The sequence below is a fragment of the Schistocerca piceifrons genome, chromosome 5 (assembly GCF_021461385.2).
Source record: "Schistocerca piceifrons isolate TAMUIC-IGC-003096 chromosome 5, iqSchPice1.1, whole genome shotgun sequence".
NCBI classification, from domain to species: domain Eukaryota; kingdom Metazoa; phylum Arthropoda; class Insecta; order Orthoptera; family Acrididae; genus Schistocerca; species Schistocerca piceifrons.
Window position 1 is genome coordinate 169,521,860 of NC_060142.1, and position 13,524 is coordinate 169,535,383.

Genomic DNA, 13,524 nt, shown 5'->3' on the forward strand with positions numbered 1-13,524 from the left:
AAAAACAAATCTTCCTATCCTAGCATATCGAATGGTTCAAATGGCTTTGAGCACTATGGGACTTAACATCTGAGGTCATCAGTCCCCTAGAACTTAGAACTACTTAATCCTAACCAATTCCAAGGACATAACACACATCCATGCCCGAGGCAGGATGCGAACCTGCGTCCGTAGCGGTCGCGCAGTTCCTGACTGAAGCGCCTAGAACCGCTCGGCCTAGCATATCGCCCCAGCACGTGCGAGAAGTGATGCAGGGACACTACATAAAATCTTAAACTGTACAGCTGGATGTGGAGCTATAATCTGAAATTAACAGCTGTAGCAGCTCCTCGATGATAGGTGCAGGTTCAGAGTTCACTTCTGGTGCTGGGGGTTCGCCTCATAGCTTGTTACTGATTTTTCTTTCCCCACCCACATATAACTCGCCGTCAACCCACATTTACCAAGCGACATATGCCTATGATGGTTAAAGAATAATGAGTCATATAAACCATTTTAATAATAATGGTAATTTTGTACATCATTGCGTATTACATTGATTTGATGTAACTTCCAAAATTTGCAATTCAGCGAAATAGTGTAAAAGAATAATTCCTCCGAAAATTTGAGGGTTATACGTGTCTTCCAGTTGATTTGAAGATTGTAATAGCAACGAACTGCCACAAATCTAACGACGTTTTAACTTATATAACATATAATCCAAGCGCGCATTCACGTTTATCAGTACTTGCCTTGGCCCTATGAACGTCAACACACGTCTGCAAACAACAGCTGCGGGCGAGGCCAACGAGACAGACAGGCCGCTGCGCGTACGTCACGGAGGTAGGTCTGAACTCGCTCGCTCGCTCAACTTAGCACAAAAACTGCGTTTCTGCGCCTGTTAAATCGTAACCGGGTGTGTAAGTACAAACGAGAATTGCATCTTCTACCGGAATCCACTATCACGGGATCTTACTGTTATTAGTCCTACAATGACAGAAAGTGCATAGGCCTACTAACAATTTGTTGTACTGGGATACAATAAAATTCAAATCATGTCAAAATGGTTACCATTTGCATAATGCATCACATCTTGTATGAAATGAGGACTGTTAAGCAGAGGAGACTAAATGCTACAAACAAGCCGTTATGCCATTTATGTTGAGAACTGATGATAAATTTTGTTGTATCACTAGTAATCTTTGACTTCAGAATACCAGATTGCAGTAGAAGATGCAATTACCGTGAGTATGTACACGCACAGCTGCTAGTTAACAGGTTTAGAAACGCATTTTGCCCGCTGAGCTAAGCGAGCGAGTGAGTACAGGCCTAGCCGGCCGGATTGGTCGTGCGGTTCTAGGCGCTACAGTCTGGAACCGAGCGACCGCTACGGTCGCAGGTTCGATTCCTGCCTCGGGCATGGATGTGTGTGATGTCCTTAGGTTTAATTAGTTCTACGTTCTAGGCGACTGGTGACCTCAGAAGTTAAGTCGCATAGTGCTAGAGCCATTTGAACCATTTTTGAGTTCAGGCCTACCTTTGTCACGTACGCGCCGCGGCCTGTCTTTCTCGTGGGCCTCCAGCTGTGAGAGAGTTGTAATTGTTTCTGTCGTTTCCGCCTTCGTTAGAGGAGTCAGTTTCTCTGTTACTTTTTCTTAGTGGGTTAGTCTATCTGTCTTGCCTTGCTCAATTTCCTGTCCTATGCCTTGTGGAGTTTCGAACTGCGGTAGGTTTGTTATGGGCAGCAGGTACGATCAGCTTTGTTAGTATGTGTCTTAACATGGCAGGAATACTTTCGATAGGCGGACCCAAGCCCGTCCGAGTGGGGAAGGAACTGAAAAGTATTCTGCGTAATTTATGAACTGATACATGTAAATATATACTACTGGCCATTAAAATTGCTACACTACAAAGATGACGTGCTACAGACGCGAAATTAAACCAACAGGAAGAAGACACTGTGATATGCAAATTATTAGCTTTTCAGAGCATTCACACAAGATTGGCGCCGGTGGCGACACCTAAAACGTGCTGACATGAGGAATGTTTCCAACCGATTTCTCATACACAAACAGCAGGTGACCGGCGTTGCCTGGTGAAACGTTGTCGTGATGCCTCGTGTAAGGAGGAGAAATGCGTACCATCACCTTTCTGACTTTGATAAAGGTCAGATTGTAGCCTATAGCGATTACGGTTTATCGTATCGCAACATTGCTGCTCGCGTTGGTCGAGATCCAATGACTGTTAGCAGAATATGGAATCGGTGGGTTCAGGAGGGTAATACGGAACGCCGTGCTGGATCCCAACAACCTCGTACCACTAGCAGTCAAGATGACAGGCATCTTGTCCGCATGGCTGTAACGGATCGTGCAGCCACGTCTCGATCCCTGGGTCAACAGATGAGGACGTTTGCAAGACGACAATCATCTGCACGAACAGTTCGACGACGTTTGCAGCAGCATGGAGTATCAGCTCGGAGACCATGGCTGCGGTTACTCTTGACGGTGCATCACAGACAGGAGCGCCTGCGATGGTGTACTCAACGATGAACCTGGGTGCACGAATGGCTAAACGTCATTTTTTTTCGGATGAATCCAGGTTCTGTTTACAGTATCATGATGGTCGCATCCGTGTTTGGCGACATCGCGGTGAACACACATTGGAAGCGTGTATTCATCATCGCCATACTGGCGGATCACCCGGCGTGATGGTATGGGGTGCCATTGGTTACACGTCTCGGTCACCTGCTGTTCGCATTGACGGCACTTTGAACAGTGGACGTTACATTTCAGATGTGTTACGACCCGTGGCTCTACCCTTCATTCTATCCCTGAGAAACCCTACATTTCAACAGGATAATGCTCGACCGCATGTTGCAGGTCCTGTACGGGCCTTTCTGGATACAGAAAATGTTCGACTGCTGCCCTGGCCAGCACATTCTCCAGATCTCTCACGAACTGAAAACGTCTGGTCAACGGTGGCCGAGCAACTGGTTCGTCACAATACGGCAGTCACTACTCTTGATGAACTGTGGTATGGTGTTGAAGCTGCATGGGTAGCTGTACTTGTACACGCCATTAGCTCTGTTTGAGTCAATACCCAAGCGTATGAAGGCCGTTATTACGGCCAGAGGTGGTTGTTCTGGGTACTGATTTCTCAGGCTCTATGCACCCAAATTGTGTGAAAATGTAATAACAAGTCAGTTCTAGTATAATATATTTGTCCAATGAATACCCGTTTATCATCTGCATTTCTTCTTGGTGCAGCAATTTTAATGGCCAGTAGTGTATAAAGACTTTCACTAATTCTTATTGGGCGTTGGGGTGTGGGGTGTAAGGGGGGACGGGAGGGTAACGATGCACTCACCCCAGGTCCGCGACTGCGTCACATCGTTTTGTGGTGACAACAGTACATGAAAAATTCCGTAGCGGAAGATAAGTGTTTGAAATATCTTGAGCAGAAAACCGCGCAATTCTGGCGACAAATGCAATAGTATTTGGGCACTTCACCGTCGTCAATAAACCGCTTGCAGTCAGTGTGAAGCTGTGAGATGAGAAGAGGAGACGCACACGAGCAGCGTGTTTGTGCGGCCACTTTTCCCAGGATTACGCAATCAATAGCGCAGGCCGCGGCGGGTTGCAGGGGCGGCCACCCTTCCCTGCCAGAGCAGCCCGCGTTAAACGGCCCGGAGGCATCCCTCAGTACGGTACAACGCAGAACAGCCCACAGCGGTGAGCCACGGACGCTGGAAAAACAGGAGGCGGGACTATTTGTGCTAACCGTCCACCGAGAAGTCACTGCGGCGATCTTCTGTGGTTTGTTATACTGACAGCCCCGTACCATTGTCCCCCATGTTGTGCAATATCGACTGCGGCAATCCCATCACGTGCTCTTCATTTCCGGCGCCATTTCCCCTTGGGGTTGTACAAAGGCCTCCGCCCACACGTCACAGTTCTCTCAGCAGCGCCGCATTCATGTACAGGCTATCTACGAGCAGTCTTTAAGAAGTAATTCGCGCATGTCGTCCCGTGCTAAGAGCATCGCGCAACAAGGGTGGCTCGATGTCAGGTGAGCGTAGATGTTCTGGGTCTCGCGTAGACGCGGAACTGCTGCGATAGCCTTAAGGGGGGTAGGACGTCAAACGGGCCGACTTGGAGCAGGAAAGGCATAACACGACATTTTAATTTCCAGTGTATATACTTTTACAAATAAGTTCATAAAACTTTGTCAGCATTAACAAAAAAAAATGGTTAAAATGGCTCTGAGCACTATGGGACTTAACGTCTGAGGTCATCAGTCCCCTAGAACTTAGAACTACTTAAACCTAACTAACCTAACGACACCAAACACATCCATGCCCGAGGCAGGATTCGAACCTGCGACCGTAGCGGTCGCGCGGTTCCAGACTGAAGCGCCTAGAACCGCTCGGCCACACCGGCCGGCTCAGCATCAACAAGAAGGATTCAGGATTCACACTCATTGCAGTGGAAGTTCGAAAACATAACAAAATAAATTTTTTTTGCGTGCGAAATTTCATCATTTTTTCACTTACTAATGGCTGCATTTGTTGCTAAGGGTACACTTTTCTTCATAAGTTACAGAGATTCTTCGATGAATTTTGCACAGCATACATACCATACTTACAGGTGTATGAAAGTCTACAATTTATTTAATTTATGAAAAAACTAATGAGCTGTTGTATTTTAAACTTCATGTTTAGAAAAAACACAAATTTTGTAGTTAATTACCTCAGTTTTTACCACAGTTTTTAATAGACTAGGAAAATTCTAGAGTTTCATACACCTTTAAGTATGGTTTGTATGCTATGCAAATTTCATCGAAGAATCTCTTACTTATGGAGAAAAGTGTACCTATAGCAACAAATACTGACATTAGTAAGTGAAAAAAAAATCATGAAATTTCACATGTAATAAAAATCATTTCGTTAAGTTTTCGAACTTCCACTGCTATGAGTGCGAATTCTGAATCCTTCCTGGTCATTCTGACAAAGATTTATGAATTTATTTGTAAAAGTATAGACAGTGGAAATTAAAATGTCCTGTGGTGCCTCTCCTGCCCCTTTGACGTCCTACCCCCTTAAGGCTGCCGTCGGTGGATTCTGTCGACGGCCGACATCGGTCGGAGGCGACTGATCTTTTCAAATCAGTACGTCATTACGTGAGCGGTCACACTATAGCCGATCTCATCTCCCGAACGCACAGGCTTAGACGACAATCGATGAAATTCAAATGTTTTCTTGGGTCAAATCGACAGACATTCTCGCACACGAATATGGAGCGTGAGAAACTGATAAGTTCAGTCCAAGAAAGAGTGAGTTTGTGACATCATGAGGATGAAAATGTCATAATCGGGTTATAGTTAGGAATCTGTGGACTGAAAAACCAAATGGCTCTGAGCACTATGGGACTTAACATCTGAGATCATCAGCCCCCTAGACTTAGAACTACTTAAACCTAACTAACCATCCATTCCCGAGGCAGGATTCGAACCTGCGACCGTAGCGGTCGCGCGTTTCCGGACTGAAGCGCCTAGAACCGCTCGGCCACACCGGCCGGCTATGGACTGAAATCGCAGGTTTATTCGAAACCTCAAATAGACAAAATCTTTACTGGAAATTTTAAACATAGATTGTAAATAAAAAAATAATGTGTTCTAGTGAAATTGGTGGCGTATCTTATTTGCTTATGGCTACTGTATTGGATCTTTATTGTGATAGGTTGTCATTGCTTTTCTACAAATTATTATTACTGCCTACTCGCGTTTTATGCCAGTGGCGTAGTGATTCTGTTAATATGAAGTGATTTACAAATGTGGTGTACGGTATATATTTCCACTTTTAAGTGCTGTAGGTTATCAGAGTATCTTGTGCTACACTTTATGGTTGGCTTTCACTCGTATGCTAAATGACAGTCATTGGAGGTTAATTGATGTACATCTGCACAACTTCAAACAAATACAGCGGAACAGAATGTTTATAACTTGCTTTTCAAGGTCACCACGAATAAGATCGAGTTTATAATTTAATTTAATCGTTTGGCTAGGGCCCCCCGTCGGGCAGACCGTTCGCTGGGTGACGGTCTTTCAAGTTGACACCACTTCGGCGACCTGCAGTCGATGAAGATGAAAGGATGATGATGAGGACAGCACAACACCCAGTCCCTGGGCGGAGAAGATTTCCCGAACCAGCCGGGAATCGAACGCGGGCCCAGAGGATTGACAATCCGTCACGCTGACCATTCAGCTACCGGGGGCGGACATTAGCTCGAGTAACAGAACGTTTCTCCCGTCATCTCATATATTCGTAAGACTTGGCTGGTTATTTTACTTACCGATGACAGAGTGTATAGTAATCGCCATGTTCTTTACGAGACAGGAAATATCATTCACATGCATTCGGCATCTCATTAGTAGCAGAAGCAGCTATGCAGCACTCATATCCACCCCACCCTAGGAGATTAAAATCTAACCTACTTCATACACAGAATAGACTCTGACCTAAACTAACCTCTTTGACCCTGCCAAAAACTGACGAAGGAGATCAGACGCACTATGACTACGCTGTCGGCCGATCATATCGGGCGACCTCTGGCGACGGTATCTGACGGCTGTTATCGGTGTCACTGTGAACGCAGACTAACAGGTGGTTCACAGTGTGTGAATGAAATGGTGCGGCACTGGTAACGTCCTCCAAAGTTGAAGTAAGCGGGACAGTCCGATTTTTGTGGGCAAAATGTCTAAATTGCACGCAGATTCGCCGTGAAATTCTAGCGGTATATGGACCAAACGCAATGTCGCATCAGCCGTAGTGAAATGATGCCAACAATTTGAACAAGGCCACAGAGGCGCGTTTGATGCTATTCGGGGAAAGAAGACCATCCATATCGACCACAGACGACAATGTCCAGGCAACTGAGGAACTGACGCTGAGGACGTTCTTCACAGTGGTTCTAAATGCTTCCGCTACTATGGAGGGGTTTCTATCGTCGAGAAATTGAAAAACTGGTGGAACATTCCGGCTGTTGTTTAGAGAGACGCCGTGACAGTGTTAAAAATACTGTCACGTATCTGTGTCGCTTTCCAGTGTAATAAAGCGTTCAGTAAAAGTTACTTGGTCCACCATAATAAAGGGAAACTGACCTACTAAAGTCCAATCGTAGGCTGCAGCCCTGGAGAACGCACCTATAAAATTCGAAATTTAAGAAAAAATTCCTTTGTTTTAATGCATGTAACCGTGAAGGACTTAAAAGTAGTTATTTTATTTCGTCTTATTCGGCTGTATTTTTCAGTGGGCAGTTAATGTTTGGTACCTCAACATTCACCTCTCAGACCTGGGGGCCCCTCCAGACAAGATCACAGTGCCACCCGCTCAAACCCTCCGTACTTCGGATGGTGAAATACCTAAGACTTTTAAAAATATTGCTAATGAAAATTTCACAGTTTGAAATAAAGCTAATTTCCAAACCAGGACTCGCAAATCGTCGCAATTTTCTTTTCTGATATCGAGGCCGCTTTTAGTGTTAATTGCCTGTATCTTACGATTACCAGCAGAAACGAAAAATGTCATTTTCGGAACTGAAGTTGTAAGTAGGCTGTTTAGGTCGTTATGTTGGTAACGCCAAGTAGCGCTCTGTATGAAAATCACTGACTGTGCTGTGTGCAGTCTGCGGCTGGTTGGACTCATTGTTGGAATATTCGCTTGTGTAGTGTTGAGCAATTGGAGGTGAGCCGCCAGCAGTGGTGGATGTGGAGAGAGAGATGCCAGAGGTTTGAGAGATTACTATGTGAGCACGATCTGGACCTGTGTCCGTCAGAAAAAGGAAATTTGTTTAGTTGGATTTCACAAAATTATACATATGACTTTTGAACGCTGTTAAGGTAAATACATCGTACGTTCTCTATCAAAATATTTCATTTGATAACTATATCCATCAGCAGTTAGTGCCTTCAGTAGTTAGAATCTTTTATTTAGCTGGCAGTATTGGCGATAATTTTTCTAAGGGGACGTTTCAAAGTTGCCCAAAAAAAGGTCTCGAACGTCCATGTTACAAGACAGCATTTTGACTTCGTCCTGTACTGAATGTCATATCGATCTGTGTGTGCTGATCGCGTCGACTCGCAACTTGTTACTCCTTTATCTTGTTCAAAGTGGCCCATAGTCTTAAATACGTTGCCATTCTCTGGCAGCCTCTCACACCTTGGCACGATGCATGGAGCGAATTTTCGGTTCGTGGTGTGATGCGAGGCGGAAGGCACTCTGGGGGTGAATCTTGTTCTGTTCAAATGTAGCTGATTACAGATTTTTTTCGCCGTTCTGGTTCATACTTGTTGAGTGGCTTAACCAATGCTTTGCACTCTTATTTCGTTACATTCCTGCAGAACGGGTTTATTTTTCGACCTCATGGTAATGCGGCGTAATTCTCGTACTTGCTGTGTATTCAAACTGAAACGGAACTTAGATTTCTTTGCTATCAGTTTCGGATCGCGTGTCCACATGGATGGCAATATCCACAATCGCTTCAGGCAAACGCCGGTATGGTTCCTTCGAAAGTTCACGGCTGATTTCCTTCATAATTCCTGCAACAATCCGAGCCCGTGCTCCGCTCTAGTGACCTTGTTGTCGACGAGACTTTAATTCCTTTCATGGATCCCTGAGTATTCGTGGTGTTGAATCTCTTTCTCATCCAATAATATGTAAACAAATTACTTAAATAGTGTTACATTTTTGTATATTGTAAAAATGTGGTATGTCGTGGTCCCTTATGTAGTTCCTCAGACTGTTCATGAAAACGTATCACGGCTGCTTATTCTGTGTCCAATGATCGTGAACATTAGATTACCTTTGTAAACATAATCAGCTTTCGTCTGCTTATTATGCTTAAACTTCGTTTGTTTGCCCCTGGGAACCATGTGGCTATGCGTGTTCAGGACCTGCTCTGGTCATATAATGATTACTTTCCCTACTGAATGACATGCTTAAAACAGTAATGCTCTCACTTCATAGCACCCCATGATATTTTCACATTTATCATGATGTTTCAGCTATTTAATAAGTACTTGCGGCGCAGTTTGCGATGAATGCGGTTCCGCAGGAAGCCATATCGTTAGATCAGTTCTTTTACTAAGTTTTCCGAAAAATCACTAGAATTGAGAGATTAATGTTTTTTTAATGCATTAAGTACCAGTTCGGACAACACAGACTGCATAGACATATGCATTGCACTAATGTTTGTCTACATGACCAACCTCTTTACACTAAGAGTGTTTGTCTGTAAGACGGACCTCTTTACACTAAGAGTCTATTATGTTTGAAAGTCTCCCTTGATAAGATTAAATGATCTGTTTCCTTTTCAAACACACAAACAAATTTTACTTTGTCTCTGAGAAAGTTAACAGTTGTCAATGAGCAGTTTTCAGTCTGATTGCGTTATGAAGAGGAATTGTTTGAAATATGGTTATAAAACCATTTAAAAGACCTTTTAGAATTTTAGTTTGATCATTTAAGTTGAAATTTGAAGACAATATTTTAAGACAACTGAATTATGAAGCTAAGTACACTCCTGGAAATGGAAAAAAGAACACATTGACACCGGTGTGTCAGACCCACCATACTTGCTCCGGACACTGCGAGAGGGCTGTACAAGCAATGATCAAACGCACGGCACAGCGGACACACCAGGAACCGCGGTGTTGGCCGTCGAATGGCGCTAGCTGCGCAGCATTTGTGCACCGCCGCCGTCAGTGTCAGCCAGTTTGCCGTGGCATACGGAGCTCCATCGCAGTCTTAACACTGGTAGCATGCCGCGACAGCGTGGACGTGAACCGTATGTGCAGTTGACGGACTTTGAGCGAGGGCGTATCGTGGGCATGCGGGAGGCCGGGTGGACGTACCGCCGAATTGCTCAACACGTGGGGCGTGAGGTCTCCACAGTACATCGATGTTGTCGCCAGTGGTCGGCGGAAGGTGCACGTGCCCGTCGACCTGGGACCGGACCGCAGCGACGCACGGATGCACGCCAGGACCGTAGGATCCTACGCAGTGCCGTAGGGGACCGCACCGGCACTTCCCAGCAAATTAGGGACACTGTTGCTCCTGGGGTATCGGCGAGGACCATTCGCAACCGTCTCCATGAAGCTGGGCTACGGTCCCGCACACCGTTAGGCCGTCTTCCGCTCACGCCCCAACATCGTGCAGCCCGCCTCCAGTGGTGTCGCGACAGGCGTGAATGGAGGGACGAATGGAGAAGTGTCGTCTTCAGCGATGAGAGTCGCTTCTGCCTTGGTGCCAATGATGGTCGTATGCGTGTTTGGCGCCGTGCAGGTGAGCGCCACAATCAGGACTGCATACGACCGAGGCACACAGGGCCAGCACCCGGCATCATGGTGTGGGGAGCGATCTCCTACACTGGCCGTACACCACTGGTGATCGTCGAGGGGACACTGAATAGTGCACGGTACATCCAAACCGTCATCGAACCCATCGTTCTACTATTTCTAGATCGGCAAGGGAACTTGCTGTTCCAACAGGACAATGCACGTCCGCATGTATCCCGTGCCACCCAACGTGCTCTAGAAGGTGTAAGTCAACTACCCTGGCCAGCAAGATCTCCGGATCTGTCCCCCATTGAGCATGTTTGGGACTGGATGAAGCGTCGTCTCACGCGGTCTGCACGTCCAGCACGAACGCTGGTCCAACTGAGGCGCCAGGTGGAAATGGCATGGCAAGCCGTTCCACAGGACTACATCCAGCATCTCTACGATCGTCTCCATGGGAGAATAGCAGCCTGCATTGCTACGAAAGGTGGATATACACTGTACTAGTGCCGACATTGTGCATGCTCTGTTGCCTGTGTCTATGTGCCTGTGGTTCTGTCAGTGTGATCATGTGATGTATCTGACCCCAGGAATGTGTCAATAAAGTTTCCCCTTCCTGGGACAATGAATTCACGGTGTTCTTATTTCAGTTTCCAGGAGTGTATTTATTAATATTAACAGTAATCATATATACCCATCATGTAAAGTGATTTAGTTCTTCACCATTTCGATGAAAGAATCGTTCAAATGATCTTTGAAACATGTAGTTAACTAACTAAGTAGCTTCATTAGTATGAAGTGAAAACTCTACTAAACCGCTATTTTTGCAAGTTATCTAAGTATTTTCTCCTGGTAAAGCTTGCGCGGCATGTTGAGCCTGTAGGTCTATAGACCTTGTACACGGCCCTCTCAGTCAAATACTGAACCACGGACTTACCATAGATAAAAATTCGACTTGAAAATCGCGTTTAACCAGGGCGGACAAAGCTTGCGGCCTATTTTATCAACTGCACCTGCTGCTTAAGAGCGACGGACTATCAGAGGACGCAGAATTATCTGGTACACCGTTACACTTCCGGCCATGTCGTCCAAGACATTTGAAAAGTGTGAGAACCCAACAAAACGAAGTACTTCGGGTTATCACCGACGCTTCCCGCTGTACTCTCAACACTCACATTGGGCAACACTTACGGCAACCGTCACTCTGTCACATCATTCAGCGAAAGTCAATTTAAAGTTTATAAATTCATTAGACGAAGAAGCCCAAATTCGCTTTTTAAAAGCCTGAAGGTGACCCTCAAAGAACACTTTTACGCGCTGATAAACATTTACATATTACACAAATAATAATACTGAACACACATCATAATGCTTCAAGTCTATAATTATCTGCAGCCATCTCAGAAGTCAGACGGGCACAGTGCCGGCAGAGCTTCTACTGTACGAGACTGTATCCCCTAGTGTCTGCGTTCGTCTTCATAGTCGCCACTAATGTTCGAATCAAAGGCGCTCGAGCTTTGGTTTCACTGCGCTACGCCACTGGCCTGATGGCGTCCTCACACACAAGTGGACGTGAACGCGGACGTGGATGTGGGCGTGAGCGTGGTTCCCGGCACAGTTGGCGAATGTGTCACCAACGTGATATGGTGTAAGTAGGCTGTTTAGGTTGTTATTTTGGTAACGCCACGTAGCGCTCTGTATGTAAATCACTGACTGTGCTGTGTGCAGTCTGTGGCTGGTTGGACTCATTGTTGGAATATTCGCTTGTGTAGCGTTGGACAGATGATGTGAACAGCGCGTAGCGTTGCGCAGTTGGAGGTGAGCCACCACCAGCAGTGGTGGATGTGGAGAGAGAGAGATGCCAGAGTTTTGAGCGGACGATTTAGACGTGTGTCCGTCAGAAAAAGGAAATTTGTTTTATATATGTGGTGTCACCGCCAGACACCACACTTGCTAGGTGGTAGCCTTTAAATCGGCCGCGGTCCATTAGTATACGCCGGACCCGCGTGTCGCCACTGTCAGTGATAGCAGACCGAGCGCCACCACACGGCAGGTCTAGAGAGACGTACTGGCACTCGCCCCAGTTGTACAGCCGACTTTGCTAGCGAAGCTACACTGACAAATACGCTCTCATTTGCCGAGACGATAGTTAGCATAGCCTTCAGCTAAGTCATTGGCTACGACCTAGCAAGGCGCCATAGCTTTGATAATTAATATTGTGAAGCATGTATCATCAAGAGCGATGTTCTACAAATGTGGATTAAAGTTAAGTATTACAGCAACTGCGTCCATTTTCTAAGTTCTCATTTCCTTTTAACTGTTCCAGACCTCACGCCAATCTGCCAATCTGCCAATCTGCGTGAGCTTAACGCGTGCCTTTCGGCTTCCTCTCGTTGTGACTTGGCTGTCTTGCTAAGTCACAACATGTTTGGGGGATATTCTGACCTGAATAGCTAACTCTGCCTATCAGTAGTTAGTGCCTTCAGTAGTTAGAATCTTTTATTTAGCTGGCAGTATTGGCGCTAGCTGTATTGCAGTAGTTGGAGTAACGAAGATTTTTGTGAGGTAAGTGATTCATGGAAGGTATTGGTTACTGTTAGTCAGGGCCATTCTTTTGTAGGGGTTGTTGAAAGTCAGATTGCGTTGCGCTAAAAAATATTGTGTGGCAATTTAGTGATGATCAGAATAAGTAAAGAGAGAAATGTCTGAGTACGTTCAGTTTTACTCATCTGTCTTTGTATCAAATAACGTGGAAGTTCTCCAGCACTGTCATTTATAATTTTTTCTAAGGGGACGTTTCATACTGGGACGACAGCGCTATCCAGTGGTAGTTGTCGGTAGCATCTACCGCAACACTCACTCGTTTTTGCTTCTGAAAATGTATGAGAATGAAACTGATGCGATTTTCGCAGATAGGCGGAAAAAATAGGGACAGACATTGTGTAGGCACCAATGGATTTGAAGTCGCATAAAATATCATCTTTTCTCCTTGTCCTTATCTGAAAAAAGTTAAAATTATATGGGACCACGAATCCACCAGAAGAAAACGAGAGCTGACAACTTATAACGGTTTCCACTGGTCCAGTGAAGATATACTGAGATATATTTATCTGTTGTTAATATACAGGGTGTCCAGAAATTAAGTATCTGTTTTGTGGAAATACATATTTTATGAGCAGGTTGTATATGGTAGATCATTACTGGTGCATTAAA